Consider the following 16,172-nt stretch of genomic DNA (forward strand, 5'->3'; position numbering starts at 1 on the left):
GGGAATAGAAATGCCGGGGGGAAGGCACCTTATCTCATTATATGCAGATGAAATGCTTCTATACTTACAACACCCTGAAATGAATATACAGTATGTGTTAGACGTGATGGAGCGCTACGCCGCTGTGTCAGGTATAATTATAAACCCACAGAAATCGAGTCTATTTCCACTAGGAGGATATATCGGGAAGACAGTGCGCACGCTGCCAAAGTTGCCAATTAAGTGGGAATTGAACCCATTCCGTTACTTGGGGGTGGACATTTATCATGACCCTCAGACAGAGCATACACGAAACACAATGAGAGCAATGAACGGCATTAAAAACTCCATGTCCTTTTGGGCCAGATGACCGTTGCACATGATGGGACGGGTAGCACTGCTGAAGATGGTGGTACTCCCAAGGCTCCTATATTTTTTCACAAATGTTTCGTTTGTAATACCGAGGTCATTCTTTAACAAACTACATAGCATATGTAGGGACTTTCTATGGCATAGCTCATGGTGCAGAGTGGCACTTTGGAAGCTTCAAAACACATATGAGCTAGGGGGGATAAAACTACCCAACTTTAAAGTATTCTACGTGGCTAGCCAGTTGCAATTTGTGGCCAAATGGCTATCTGATGAACAAACACATCAGTCGAAACTGTTACAGAGAGCGAACACCCAGTTCTTTTTGAATAAAGTTATATGTATGGCTGACTCTCACATGCCCCGTGTGCCCAGGTTGCAGCAGAACCTGCCAACTAATGTGGAACATCACACCGTATTCCTTGCAGATTCCGCTGGTGGCGCTAGAAGGGATGAGCGATCAATTGGGGTTGAACGTGAGGAAATATTGGGAATCTAAAGGGGTGGCGACAATGGTAGATTTGATAGAGGAGGGTTTGCCTAAAAGATTTGAGGTATTGATGGAGGAGACTGGGATACACCCTGGGCAACACCTTACATACTCCTGCGTACTGAAGAATGTGAGTACCAGATGGCCGGAGACTGGAGTGCTACTGCAGCCAGTAGAGGCAATTGAGACATTTTATGATCTTTCAGAAGGTGGGCATGAAGTCTTGCAGATATACAAGCTGTTAATGTCCAAGGTGGGGATGGAGTTGGGGCAGACAAGACAGCGGTTGGAGGCAGACATGAAAGAACCAATGTCAGATGAGGCGTGGAATAAAGCAATGGTGTACTACAAGAAGGTGTCCAGGAATGCAAGGCTCCAACAGTTCCAATTATATATAACACATAGAGCATATTTGGCCCCGAATAGAATAGCACAATTTAGCCAGGAGGGCCCACCGAAATGGGCTAACGTGGAAACGGTGGTGTGACAAGAAGCAGTGGCCAGAAACCTGGACCAAGAGGGGTAGGGGGTGGAAGCCTGGAGACAATTGATTGCAGAGCTCGCCATGACCACTTTAGATAACGAGGAATTGGAACACAGTCATGCACAAGGAGGGACGGATAGCACTGTGACTTGGGGAGAGGAAGCAAAAGCTTGCAGGGTTGTGCAGCGTAAAGCAGGCCAGGGCTGGGGAGGGTGTTGTTGGGGGTTAAGGGAGTTAACAGACGAGAAATGTACCGTGATATTATGTAATGTACAATGCAATATATGTACGTTTTTGTGTTACAAAACAATAAAAACATTTTTTTTAAACTGTAAGCCACCTGCCTTATCTTATAGTATGGAAGCAATTACAGGTATTGCTTTGAGTGCCTCTAAGTCTGAGACACTAAGAACGCTTTGTACCGAAAGGGGCTTCTCAGCCACTCGTACTAAATCCGAAATCATTCAAAGGATCACAGATTGGCAGGAAATGCTAATTCTGGCTTTACCTTCTTATGATAGTACAGAAGATACTTGGGCTATCCCACATACCAGTAATGTGTTTACTAGTGCTACCATAGAGAGAGGCCAGGATGAAAATGTTGATGATGATGTGTCCTCTGTTTAACTGACCGTCTCTGGGGCTGAAGCCATGCTGGAATTCAAGAAGCAAGAGCTGCTGTTTAAGCAGAAGGAGCTTGAATTTCGAATGGCTAAACTGGATTTGGAGAGGCCAGAGAAGCAGAAGGACAGGGACCAACAGTTGGAGCTTGCTAGATTGCAGGGCACCAATGGTTCCAATAGACGGCCTGGTAATGGGTCTGGCCCCTCCTCTCATCCAAGATTTCCAAAAGATATGCTTAGTGTGTATGATGACAAGAATGACATCATGGACTGGTTGACTGCATTTGAATATGCATGTGAGGTGCAAGAAGTAGTGGATGCTGACAAGATTACATGGTTGCTCAGTCGACTACCCCATTCTGGCTGCAGTGCTATTATGGACATGTCAAAGGCTCACAGAAAAGACTTTGCAAAATTAAATCAAACTCTGGTTTTAAAATTTGGGAAGACTCCTGTCCAACACTTGAAACGTTTCAGAGACACAAGAAGAGAGAAGGTAATACTTGGGTTTCTTATGTTGCCGATTCTTTTAAAAACTTGACTGGTTGAGTTGAAGGATACAAGGTCACCACCTTTGAGGGTATGACACATTTAGTCATGCTTGAACATATGTTTACTTCTTGTTCCCCTGAGCTTAAGCAGCAGTTGGCTGACTCTAAGGAGATAGGTCCTAAGAGGTTAGCCATTGCAGCAGATTTATGTGTGTTACATATAGTGTACCATAAGGACAAGCATGCTTCTGGTAAGCAGGAGGAGGGGAAAAAAGAACAAGGATAATGAGGGTTGGGGATCAGAAAAATCTTCTTCCCAGAAGGGCCAAAAGAAGTTTAAAAAAGGTAAGTCACCTGAGAACAGTCAGAGTAGTGGGAGAACTCTCCCAAGTATAGCTCAGGTTACAGAAAACCTCCCTATGTGCACAGACCCAGTGGATCTTGTGTGGCTTGTAGAGCAAGTGACCATGTGAAGGGGGACCCCAGATATAGGGTCAAAACCTTGGGGGTCCTCTCTGTGAGTCTGGCCTTTCCCTCCTATGAGGAGGAAGAAATGATCACAGGGGCATCCTTCTCCTCAGACTCCTTTCCCAGTGGATAGAATTTGAGGTAGTTTTAGTTTTCACAACACCAAGCACTACATTAAAGACAGCGTGCTGATCAATGGAGTAGACACCCCTGCCCATAGGGATAGTGGAGTCAGCAGAACTGTGGTGGATGCCACCCTGGTCAACCAGATGGAGCTTTCCAGAGCTCCCCTGATGCCCACCAAGTTAGCTGATGGCCCCTCTCAGGTTACCAGTAAGGCCTGTCAATCTGACTACTAATGGTACAGTAATAAGCATTCCTGTGAGTGTTCAGAGGCAAGTCCCTGGAAATGTTCTGCTGGGGAATGACCTCAGATACTTAGGTCTTGTGGGGGATACAGCAGAAAGACCATGCACAAGATCACAAACAAGAGCTGCCCTTGCCAAGACCAAGGCTGAGCCAAAGGGGAAACCCAAGGCTAAGGGAGTCAGAAAATCAAAAAGAGGGAAAGAAAATATTCCCCCCAAACTGACCTACCACTGAGGTGGAGGTAGTTGGCCAAGCACCTGAAACTGACGAGGAAGAGGTGTTGCCCGAAATACTCAACCCACATGACCATCCTGAATTCCAAAGTGTATTGATTGAAGGTGGTCCTGATAGGAAAGAGTTTAGTAAGGGCCAACGTGAGTGCCCATCTTTAGAAGGCCTAAGGAGACAGGCCTGTTCCCAGCTGGAGGTTCGACCTCCTGTGAAGCATAAGATTTATTGAGAAGGTGGGCTCCTGTACAGTGAGCCCACAGAGTCTACTGAAAGAGACCATAGGAGGTTGATGGTTCCTCGCCAAGTAAGACCCTTCCTCCTGCAACTGGTGCATGAAGTCCCCATTGCTGTTCACCTTGGGATCAAGAGAACCAAGCAAAGGTTATCCATGCACTTCTACTGGCCCAAGATAGGGGTGCAAGTAGAAAGTCACTGCAGGAGTTGTGCCACTTGCCAGATTTCTGGAATAAGTGGCTCAACAATCCAGGCTCCATTGGTGTCACTCCCTTTGGTGGGAGTGCCTTTTGAGGGGGTAGGGATTGACATTGTTGGTCCACTTGACCCTCAGACATCCTCTGGCAATAGGTTTATCTTGGTACTGGTCGACCATGCCACCAGATATCCTGAAGCCATCTTTCTGAAGACAGTGGGCCTCATTACACGATGGCGGTAAGGATTTACCGGTACCGGTAAAATATCGGTACCGGTAAATCCTTACCGCCTTACTACGAGGTCCCTTTGCGGGTTGGGGGATTTAACGCCTGCTTTTTGCAGGCGTTAAAAACCAACCCGCAAAGGGACCCAGGGAGCTAATTACGGTACCGCAATTTGCGGTACCGTAATTAGCGCCTTCCCCATTCCCATTGAGCCCTATGGGGCAAAAATGGGAATGGGGAAGGGCAATGGTGGAAGGGGGAATTACCGCCCCATGCCAAGGCGGTGCCGGTATTTTACCGGCATGAACCATGGTGCTAATAGCGCCATGGTCCTCCGCCATCCGTGTAATGAGGCCCAGTGACTGCCAAGTCAGTTGCTAAAGTGTTACCTGCCATTTACTAGGGTTGGCTTCCCTAAAGAGGTTGTGTCTGACAGAGGCAGCAGCTTTATATCCAAGTGTATGCAAACCATGTGGAAGGAGTCTGAGGTTACTTATATGTTTTCATCAGCCTATCATCCACAAACCAATGGCTTAGTTGAGAGGTTTAATAGAACTCTCAAAAGCATGATTGGGGCTCTGGAAGAACCTCAAAGGAGAAAAGGGATCTCCTGTTGCTATGCTTACACTTTGCCTACAGAGAGGTACCTCAAGAGGGGGTTGGCTTCAGCCCCTTCTAGCTTCTTTTTGGTCACCCTGTAAGGGGGCCACTGGCCATAGTAAAGGAAGGGTGGGAGCTCCCCACTCCACCTGTCACTACCAATGTAGTGGATTATGTGTTGGAGTTAAGGAAGAGAATGGCCCTCCTTATGGCTCAGGCAAGTGAGAAGTGTTTCACATAAATAGGCTTAAGGCTTTCATCCATATGGTTGAAATAGCTGCACTGCTACAGGCTTCAGATATGGAAGAGGAGGAATCAGAACCTCTACCTGGCCTGTTCCTCCTGAGACTTAGGGCCTCATTACACGGTAGGCGGTAATCATGACACTATTAGCGCCATGGTTGCCGCTGGTATTTTACCGTGTCCGCCTTGGTGGATGGCGGAATTACCGCCCTACTCCAAGGTGAGCGGGGGCAGTAATTCCCCATTCAGCAAGGCCCTTCCCCATTCCCATTTTTGCCCCCATAGGGCATAATGGGAATGGGGAAGGCACCAATTACGGTACCGCAAATTGCGGTACCGTAATTAGCACCAAGGTCCCTTTGCAGCACCCTACTTTAACGGCTGGTAAAACCAGCCTTTAAAGTCGGGTCCCGCAAAGGGAACTCGTAGTAAGGCGGTAAGGGTTAACGGTCACCAGTAGCATTATCGGTGACCGTTAACCCTTACCGCCTTCCGTGTAATGAGGCCCTTATTCTTGACCACCTGCCAAGCTACCTAGATTGGTCTGGCTTGTCCAGAAGGTTCCCCTGTTTCATTAAACCGATGGTGGCCTCCTAAACCTCTGCCCACCAGGTCAGAGTTTAGAAATCCATCTTAACACATACCATGCTGAAGATGACGCGGTTGGCGTTTATAATCTGTTACCTGCATTGAAAGAGTTCAGAGCTCTGAGGATTGTTACTTGTGGCTGTCCCTGTTTTATATACCTGACAAATAAAACACACCTTTTGTCATTTACTTTGACTCTTCCGTTTTTGGGTCTGGGATTTCCCAGCCTACCGGCATGCTTAAGGGCTTGCATTTCCATCCCTGCCATTACAATGGCTTGAGAGTTGAGGTCAGGTACCCGTTCTTTGTCCCTCTGCCAGGGGTGCCTATAATCATGGACTCTTTCATTCCCAATGCTTATTCTTTGAGGGATTGCAGTGGAGATGAGGGAGATCGCCAGAGAGAGTGTTTTGCACACAGGGCCTTGGCTTCCCTGAGAACAGCGGAGTGACCTGATCGGTGTGGCAGGAGGACTTCCATGTCTCTGAGTATGGGATACCCAGCAATGGGAGAGGGATATGGAAGCTTGAAGTGGGATGATATCTCAGGTAAGGTGTGCTGCAACAGAGCTGCTGACTCAAGGTAAGAGATCTGCTCAATATCTATTGCATGTGACTACATATCATTCACAGTGCCAGTGGCAGAGGCAGCTTGTGATGCCAGGGGGCCGGATAATAGGGCATCTGCGGTAGGCAGAGGCGCACTCGGCACTAAGGGGGAGCCAGCCACCCCACCCTATCCCTGCCTCTGCCACTGCTTTGTGCATGTACACTGCATGTAGCACTCCGCCCCATATCACACAGCTGAGTCCACATGGTCTCTACTGTATGCATATATATTGCACGTAAAGTATAGCAGATCCCTCAACTGTGTACAGTTGACTTAGGGAATTATACACTTTTCACTCCCACTACTTTCCTCTTTTAGCATTGCACACCATAGCATACAGCTGAGTCCCACAACAAAAATGTGTTCTAGCTGTCACGTAGTCTCTATCATCTTCAATACAGTCTTTGCATCTTCTGTATAAAGTCTTCAGTTTCCAATGTCTGCACACTAGACATTTGTGTTTTCCATCCAATACCTAAACTACAATTTCTGCTGTCCCGTGCATTGGTTGCTCCACTCCCTCGTCTTTTCAACTCACGATCTCCTTAAGGGCCATATATCCTATGGCGCTTTGACACCATTACATATGGCAGCAGGCACTATACAAATATAGGATAACAGAACATATGATTCATACCCTCAGTTGTGTCCATGATTTACTCTCTCACATGGCTATATTGGTAATGTCATTTACCAGGGTACCATAATTGCATTTAAAAGGATGCATTTATAGATGTAAAGTAATCATATTGGAATTTAGCTGGGATATCGGTCAGTAAGGGACTTGTGTTGGGCATTGTATCTCTGGGCCCAATATTTTAAGTGCATGTTATTTTTCCTGGCACAAGACTTTTGTTAACCAATTTTCCTGGGGCTCACAATGCATCAGGCACTACTTGCTCTGGGATTACAGTGGTTTCGTTGACCACAGTTTGTGAGTGGACATTTAGTTCAACCTGCTTGGGTAGTTTGACACATAAATATACGTATGTATAAGCAGGAGGGTGTATGGTAAGGGGGGGGCGGAGTTTGAAGGGTATGAGGACCACCCCCAATTTAAAAAATGTTTTTAAAAAGATTTAAAAAAAAAAGAAAAAGTGTTGAACTATCCTCAATAGGTCGAACTAAATGTCCACTTACAAACTGTGCTCGACGAAACCACATAGAACCGCTGCATTAATCTACCGTGTATCCAGTGTTTCTGCAACGAACACACATGAATGATAGGCACATACATGTATTTGCAGTACAAAAGGGATAAGGTCCCTGGTTGCTGAAGCAGACATTGAAGTGCTGGCATATTTCATGCAATGCTCTGCAGTCTCTTTAAATAAAAATATATACATTTGGAAATGTGTGCAGAAAAATACTACGTGGGGTCCATTTTCTAAACTTCTCTTGGCGGTTGGAATTCCTCAAGCTACCCGCTCTTGGGGGTGGGTGCTGCGATTGCAGACTATGTTCTCTACACAGTCTTTTGAACTAGACCCCCCCCCCACCCACAATCGGGCTTAGTCGGTCTAGTCACCTTGGTGTGAGGCCGAGGCCGCATGACATCCAAGCGGTACGTCTACTTGTGCAGGAGGCCGGAAAGCTGCTTACAAGCCCCTCGCGGATTGGGACGAAATGCCAACACCGCGTGGGCATAACTTCTCCACATGCCAAAGAATTCCAATCGTATGGGCAGTGAAGAAAGAGTGCGATATCCCGAAAGTCCGTTCTCCCTTCATGCACCTCACCAGTCACGTGCACGCGACGCAGCCAAGAATTCAGGTGACTAAGATGAGCTGTCAATCTAAGGCTACAGGTTTACTGTCCAAAACAATATGTGCACATTGCGCTGTTACTCTGTTACTTTCAGTGGTGGACTGGGAACCAAATAGGGTCTTAGAGATGCTTTTTGAAGTGGCCCCATGTTACACAGTTATGTTATGTTACTGGGATTTATACCGTGCACCTCTGCCATTTTCATGGTCTGCAGTTGCTCTGGTGGATCAGAAAGGAAAGGAGGGCTCAGAACAGTTAGTGAGATTAAGAGGGAAAAGTGCAAGAGAGCTTTGATGTGCTGTTGGTAGCTTCAGTTCGGAAAACGGTCTCTGCTGGTTTACGCTATGCGGTGTATGAATGTGTACAGGGAGATTTATGTGTGATTGGTTTAGTGCTTTAATGTGTGTTGCGTGGTTTATGCAGTTTGTGGTGGTTTTAGGATTTGTTGCGGTAGGAGTATGGGTATGTTTGTTCGGTGTTTAAGATAGCTCAGCGGGTTGAGCGCTCGCTGCTGTGATCTGAAGCTCGCAGGTTCGAATCCCGGCAAGGCCAACTCAGCCTTTCATCCTTCAGAGGTCAATAAATGAGTACCAACTTTGGGTGGGTGATATTGTATGTAAATATGTGCTCTGTAAAGCGCTTTGGATTAAGGCGCTATATACATAACACATCATTATCATTATATTGGAGAATTATCAGTAATAGGGTTAGTCGGCAGTTGCATCAAAATTCTGCTAAATGCAGTACATTGGCTACACTCAAAATGTAGCTAAGTTCAATACAGCTGCTACACCCAACATTCAGCTAAATGCAATACAGTGGCTACACTAAAATATGTAGCTAAGTCCAATACAGTGGCTACACTCTTCATTCAGCTATATGCAACACATTGGCTACCCTCAAGCATTCAGCTAAAATCAACAGTGTGGCTACACTCAAAGATTCAGCTAAGTTGAATACTGTGGCTACACTCAACAGTCAGCTAAATGCAATACATCGGCTACACTCACAGTGTGAGCAAGCACAACCCCTTTCTCAAAAGAACATTTAGAAATAAAATAGATAACCACACAAAAGAGGTTCATAATGCAGAGACCCCCCCCCCTTGCACCCCTGGGGAAATCTCCAGTTCCTGATAGGCCATCCACCACCGCTTATGTCTAACTCACTTGTAGGTTGGTCCCCAACAGAGTATGGGTGAATTCTATAAAATATTATTAGCGGTAAAAAGTAATCAACCTACAAGCATCCTTTTTGTGCGGTTATTCTCATCATTCCTGTGGCCTCAGTGAATGAAGCCTAACTTGACCCACCTGCCAGCTTTATGAGGGTATCCGTTGGCTGTTGTGGGAAAGAACTTCCTGCGCCACTTCAGGGAATGGAAAGGGGGGTGCTGAGCCTGCCATGCTATATGGGATCTACCTCACAATTCCCCACCTCCTGGGCTGGTGTGCTTACCATGCGCCACTCCTGGAGAGGCCCTGAGCCCCCTTGACCTGTCTTGGGAGTCAAGGGAGTTTAAAAAACCTCGCCCGTTCGGGGACGCTTTAACCTTTACCCTCTGGGGGATGGGGTGGTGTGCTGGGCGGTGGGAGGCCAATAAGTGTCATTCTCCTCCCATGTGCCTGTGCGGTGTTCTGACTGTACTCCTCATTTGTCACCCTTATGCACCAGTCCTCACAGCATTGCCATCCCGACAAACACCCGGTGCTGTGACATCATCGCGCATGTGCAGTGATGTCATTAAATTCTATGACAAGACAGGAGGCTCATATTATGCATAACAATCTTTACTCTGAAACAACAGCAGCAAAGAAAAACACTTTTACAAACAAAAAAGTTGTAAAGAACAGAAGTTCAATGTCAATGTAAGGGAGCTCCCCAATCCATCATGGAGGACAGGTCATACCCTGCAGGAGACCAATGAGCAGGGACCCTTCTTTATATAAGTCCATTACTCTAATCCCAACTCCTCTTTCTTTGCTGCTGATGCCACAGCTAAGTCACTCCTCCTAGTTCTTGCCTTAGTGTTTGATAAATTGAGTTTAGAGTGTTACTTGTGTCGTGTAGAAAGAGTTTTGTTATTTATTGGCTCTGTGACGGTGAAATTGTCATTTTTTCATTGGTATTTTATATTGGTATTGATAGTTCGCTAGGAGCAGCGTTCGCGTTAGAACGTTCGGCTCCTGGTCTCACTGTTACATTGTTGCGGGCTGGGAACATTCCGCTTTTGAAGAATTATTTTTTCCTGCCTCAAGCGGCGCTCCCGCTGTGTTTCATTTAGCATTTAGGTTGCGTCGACGGCCTCACATAACGCAGGCAGCGACGCGTAAACTCCTTTTTTCCCTCGGGAGAAGTCTGTTTATATTTACGCCGGAGCCGGCGTGCAGTTTCTTCAGCCTGTTTAGTGACGCGCGCAGCTTGTTGAAGAAGCTTAGCTTCTTACCGACGCGCGTCACTATAGTAATGCTGGCATTTGGTTTTACTTTAATTTTTTTTCTTTTACACGCGTCGCGTGTGTTTGTTGACTATACGCTGCTCGCGTATCTAGTCAGGTGCACACAGGCTAGGCCTGTGCTTGGTTACAGGTGGTCACCCTGTTAGGGTTTATGAGGAATAAGCCTGCACGGCTTCCAGCCATTTTATGACACCTCTGTCCAGACCCAGCGCGTGCGAGCGCTATAATGTTTTCTTTTTTACTTCTACAGTAGGGTCGCTGCCGCCCTCCATGTTCCGTTGTGCGCCGGTCGGATGGAAGCTTTCGCTTCGGACCCGCCGTGCAAGGTAATCTATGATTCGAATTCTGTGGCACAGTCAGTAAGTTGTGTGGCTTGTGACATATATATATATATATAGGTTTTGATTTTAACACAACACCCATGGGCCTCAATTGGTTTTGAAGCGTATTGAAAGCTTCTGTTTCAGCCCAGAACTGGGATAGTTCTATAGTAAACCTAAAAGTTACCATGCAAGAGGATCTGGGTTCGCTTCCCACCATGTCCAGTGTGCACACGTGTGTATGTGTATATATATATGTATGGTTTATATATATAGTTAAAAATGGATATATGTTTTAAATTGGCTGTTTTAAATTGATATTTTCAGTTTATTTTTGGGGACCCGCATGCTCAAGAGTCTGATGCGCTACCTACCAGCTTTATGTTGAGCGTCGCTCATGGCATAGGTGATTTGCCTTCACTTAGGTATACTCAAACCTGCTCGGTTTCAGGCTTTGCCTGAGTTCTTCTGCAAGGTTACTCCCTCGTGTACGGCTGGTTACCCCACCCTGCTAGGGTGAGCAGTTGAGGTGCACTTGCTCAGTGCATTCCTCCCTTAGGTCGGCAGCTTTGTTTAGGTGCTGCATATGGCAGATGTCAATATTTTCCCTGTAAGCGTGCCATAACTTGCTCGGTTTCAGGCTTTGCCTGGGTTCTACTGCGAGGTACTCCCTCGTTTACTGCTGGTTGCCACACCCTGCTAGTGCTAGAGTGAGCAGTTTGAGGTACACTTGCTCAGTGTATTCCTCCCTTAGGTCAGCAGCTTTGTTTAGGTGCTACATTTGGCAGATGTCATTATTTTCTCTGTAAGCATGCCATAACCTGCTCGGTTTTAGGCTTGGCCTGGGTTCTACTGCGAAGTGCTCCCTCGTGCACTGCTGGTTGCCACACCCTGCTAGGGTGAACAGTTTGAGGTACACTTGCTCAGTGTATTCCTCGCTTAAGGTCGGCAACTTTGTGCGACCAATAGCATTGGTTGTTACCTTTCACGGTATGTGTGCCATAACCTGCTCGGTGGCAGGTTTTGCCTGTGCTCTTCTGCGAGGTGAACCCCTTGTGTACTGCTGGTCCCACACCCTGCTGGGGTGAGCAGTGCAGGTGCACTTGCTCATTATACCTTTTGGTTAAGCAATATATTTAAGGGGCCTGGAGCACATTTACGTTTTCAGGATTGTCTGTAGCCCGCATAGCTCAGTAAGCTTCTGCTTCTATAAGGAGCCCGGGTTCGGACCCCTGTGGTGACTTAACCCCACTTCCTTGGGCATTTTATATCATTTTATATAATTTAATGTTAATGATAATATAAAATAATATAAAATAAGTACTTTAAAGAAAAGAGTGTGTGGAGATAGTTGTAAACAGACCCATGTGAGGGGGTTGTACCTTCCTCTTTAGCCATCTCCCAGGTGTTAACCTTCGGTTTTTAGTTAAATTGTGTCACCCTTTACGTTAGTTTCAGGACAACTCAGTCCGTTTCCTTAGGCATTTCCTTGCCCAATAACAATTGCTCCACTCAGTACCCGTGTTGATTAAGTTGCAGAATATTTTCTCTCGACATGAGGAGGAGAAAAGTGGCACTTTTATGTCCCTATTGAGGGCTGCGGGGCTTGATTATCTCTTTAGAGGGTGGCGTGTTTCACTTACTATGGGCCTCATTACACGGATGGCGGTACGGATTTACCGGTACCGGTAAAATACCGGTACCGGTAAATCCTTACCGCCTTACTACGAGGTCCCTTTGCGGGTTGGGGGATTTAACGCCTGCTTTTTGCAGGTGTTAAAATCCAACCCGCAAAGGGACCTCGGAGCTAATTACGGCACCGCAAAATTGCGGTGCTGTAATTAGTGCCTTCCCCATTCCCATAGAGCCCTATGGGGCAGAAATGGGAATGGGGAAGGGCAATGGTGGAAGGGGGATTTACCGCCCCTCCAACCTTGGAATGGGGCGGTTAATCCCCTTTCCACCATATTCTGAATACAGTGCAGCGAATAAAGAGCCTACCTATGTAGGTTCCTAATTTTGTAAGATCTAAATCAGTCTTTCATCCTGTTGAGATCGATAAGAGAACACCTCACACCACACACCATTGGTAGTAATGATGAGCAACACTCGTATACCTGAGGGTTTGTAGCACTATACAAGTGCTATTTTTGCTATGGCCAATGTGCTTAATTTTGTCCTTCCCTTGATCCCCAAAAAGGCCAGTCAGCCTTACATGCATGCGGAGGCACAGGCCTCAGTGTTTGAAGGGACAGTGGTCCCAGTATTCTTTCACAACCTTTCATTTTCGGGGCATGATAATTATTCAAGGTCCTTTCCCCCCTCATTCCCCTTCCCGCCATCCTTGGGAGAGATTGTATCATAATATTACACCTCTTGGAGTAACTCCTGTTGGTTTCCGTTTTCCTTTTACAGGAGTTCTGGCTCATGACCAGTGCCAACTCGCACTGAGCATTTCCCACCCGCCAGTTTATTTCCTTTGAGCCAATCATCTGGGTATTTCACTAAGTTAAGTGGAGCCCCCTTCCACAGTCAGGGGTTGGTTAGAAGTGCAAGAGTGTATTTATTTTAAGTGTGTAAAGCGGGGATTTAGGGTGGTCCTCAGGTAGCGTTCTTCTGGGTTGCAAGGTTTTCCTTAGATAAGTAGGGGAGGTTTCTCCTCCTTTTTTGGACGGCACAATATCCTTTGGTGGGATAGAGGGGTCTGGGAGTGCTACTCATCTTCCATCCAAGTTATTACAGCCCTCTATCCAGGTGTTCCAACGTCTCTACATTAACTATCTCAGAAGGTGTCTGTCAGTGCAATTTCCAGAGAGCTGGGATATATACTTAGTTAATGACTTGGTTCTCCTAGTCACCTGCATGGCAAGTAGACCTTTTGGGTTTTTCACAAGAGATTGTTTTGCAATAAGGTGCCAGCACAGGGTGCTGGGGGCTTCAAGGTTCTTCAGATTGGCTAAAATAGAGGTTAGCCCTCTTGTGGTGAGCAACTTCATTTTAACTGTTTAGTGATCAGTTCTTTGCAGTTTAGTCTTTGCTAACACTATGGAATTTAGTGGTCCCCCTTTGGCTAGTATAGGATCCTCTAGGGGATTTATCAACCATGAAGGAAGGAACAAGGTCCAAGCACCTGGCACATCTACTAGGGGGTTCAGATATCACTATAATGGTAGCGATTGGATGTAAGATGCATTTTTTCTCCTTGCCAAGTTCGGTCTCTTAAGGGTCAGGTTTTGTAAATATCTTCCTTTTGTCATGGTAGCAGGATCCTTCTTCAAGAGCTCGGGAGATCTGAAGGTCTCTGTCTTGGCGGTTTGGCAGGTTTCACTTTTCAGGTGGGGCCCTCTCTTCCATTCTGCTTCTGCCTCCGGAGCACATGCCTTTCATAGTATACACATATGTCTGGGGACAATTGTGTGTTAAGTCTATTGCTTTTCAGCTCCGCTCAGGATAGGTTGTCCTATTACAGATTAATAATATGACCTTTTACTCCCATTTTACCTTTTATGTAGATTTGTCTTTCCCACTTGGTTCCCCAGTGTAGTTATGTGACATATCCTGTTTCTAATACAATATCTTCCTTTAACGCATGGGGATGGAACCTACAAAGCTTTCACCCCTATGGGGTACTTTTCTTTATCTCCAGGAGAGCTAAGTGCTTATCTTCTTTGGTTTGCTATCTAGGTTCCCAAAGATGGTATGAATTTAAGTGTTTTAAATGTTTGATTGGACAATGGAGGAATTTATTGTTCCGATGGGGTTTTTCCTAACCTATTAGTATTGGAAAACTTTGTTCAGTGTTTTCCCCCCTCTTTTTAACCAGTTGGTTTTGGTGGCCTGTAAGGAACGCTGGAATTGGCACATCTTCCAGTTGATTTTTCTTGCAGTGGATTTGGCTATGCCTTATAAGACAGTTATTCGGGCAGCCTAGTCTTGGGAAATTCTCTTGCGGTCAGCTGATTGATTTAATGAAAGCATTTAAAACATTTTCTTCTCCTATTATTTTATTATATTGTCTCTATTGTATTGATAATGTTGTACTAATGGGATGCAAGGGCTTCGAACTTGCATAATATGAGCCTCCTCTCTTGTCATAGAATGGCTAATCCCCCACACTAACATGAGATGGGGGTTTAGATTCTATTAAAGACAAGGAGGTGAGTATTATCCCACCCACCCACCCTTGATATGATATGGCAGTTATGGCACGCATATACACAGCTGTTTCAAGAGAGAACATTCTTGGTTTGTTGTTATTCCCATCCACCCACCCTTCTTGCTTGTTGTTCTTACAGCTACGAGTTGAGGTTCTGATCAGGAGTGTGGATCAGTTACAAGATCTGGAGTGTGTGGTACGAGAGCTTCACTGGATTTGTCATATTCGTTTATCATCTGATCTGTGCAGTGGACGTCTGGTTCAAGACAGCTACAGAAAGAGGAGTTGAGATTAGAGTAATGGATTTATATCAGGAAGGGTCCCTGCTCATTGGTCTCCTGCAGGGCATGATGGATTGGAGAGCTCCCTTACATTGACATTGAACTCTATTTAGTTCTGTTCTTTACAACTTTTTTGTTTGTAAAAGTTTTTTTCTTTGCTGCTGTGGTTTCAGAGTAAAGATTGTTATGCATAATACTCACCTCCTTGTCTTTACTAGAATCTAAACCCCCATCTCACGTTAGTGTGGGGGATTAGCCATTGGGCCTCACATTTTTACATTGCTCAGACTGTTTTCTGTCAGGCAGCACGCAAGGCCCACTAAAGATGCACAGGGTCTCGTGAGGCAAATTTCAAAATTATGTTTTGGGGCCCCTTGCCTAGCAGCTGTGTGGGATGCGTAAATATGAATCGAGATGTTTCTGAATGCAAACTTCATTGGGTGTTTTACCCGGATTTATCATTGTGAAAGGCCCTGACGCCAGGCACAGCGCAGACAACCTAAAATTCAGGAGTGTGCTGTGGAGTGAGGTGCTTCTCCTTAGATGACATCTTTGAAAAATTGGTTTCGGTCTTGCAGGATCCGGGTAGCATCCGAAGCTACTGCTATAGGACTGGCGGTAGACGGGCGAAACAACATGAATGGTAGGACGGTGGAGGTTAAAGGCAGTACCTTTGCTCACCACCCATATCACTACCTGCAGTTGCCCATTGAGGCTTCAAGTGGCCACAGCACACAACTGAAGTAGCCGGTCGACTCGTAATCCTTTTTCCATTAGATGTTGAGAGTGGGGTATTTCACCCTCTACCGCCACAAACAAGGAGGCGTTTGTTGTGGGTTTAGTAGAAATATGCATTGATGTTGTGCAGCGAGGGGGTGTAGTGGCCCTCCTCCGGTCACTGGTAGCGGGCCACAACTGCTGTCGGGATCACCCGACACGGCAGGCACGCTGGGAGCACCCAGCGGACTGAGGGTAGGGGACACCCTACAA

At 46.1% G+C, this 16,172-nt stretch overlaps 1 protein-coding gene across 2 annotated transcripts in view; it reads right to left on the reverse strand.

The window, feature by feature from the left end:
* Positions 1 to 16,172, reverse strand: part of LOC138488387 (uncharacterized) — a 273,772-nt gene that overhangs the window by 181,124 nt on the left and 76,476 nt on the right. The window contains exon 1 of one of the 2 annotated variants that reach the window (XM_069615327.1): positions 7,729 to 7,881. The exons of the other annotated variant lie outside the window; for it this stretch is intronic. The gene's annotated coding sequence lies outside the window, so the exon portion shown is untranslated. Of the gene's footprint in view, positions 1 to 7,728; positions 7,882 to 16,172 lie in introns of those variants that run through there. 2 annotated transcript variants of the gene reach the window in all.

The sequence above is a fragment of the Ambystoma mexicanum genome, chromosome 9, assembly GCF_040938575.1.
Source record: "Ambystoma mexicanum isolate Mex_15411 chromosome 9, UKY_AmexF1_1, whole genome shotgun sequence".
Taxonomy (NCBI): domain Eukaryota; kingdom Metazoa; phylum Chordata; class Amphibia; order Caudata; family Ambystomatidae; genus Ambystoma; species Ambystoma mexicanum.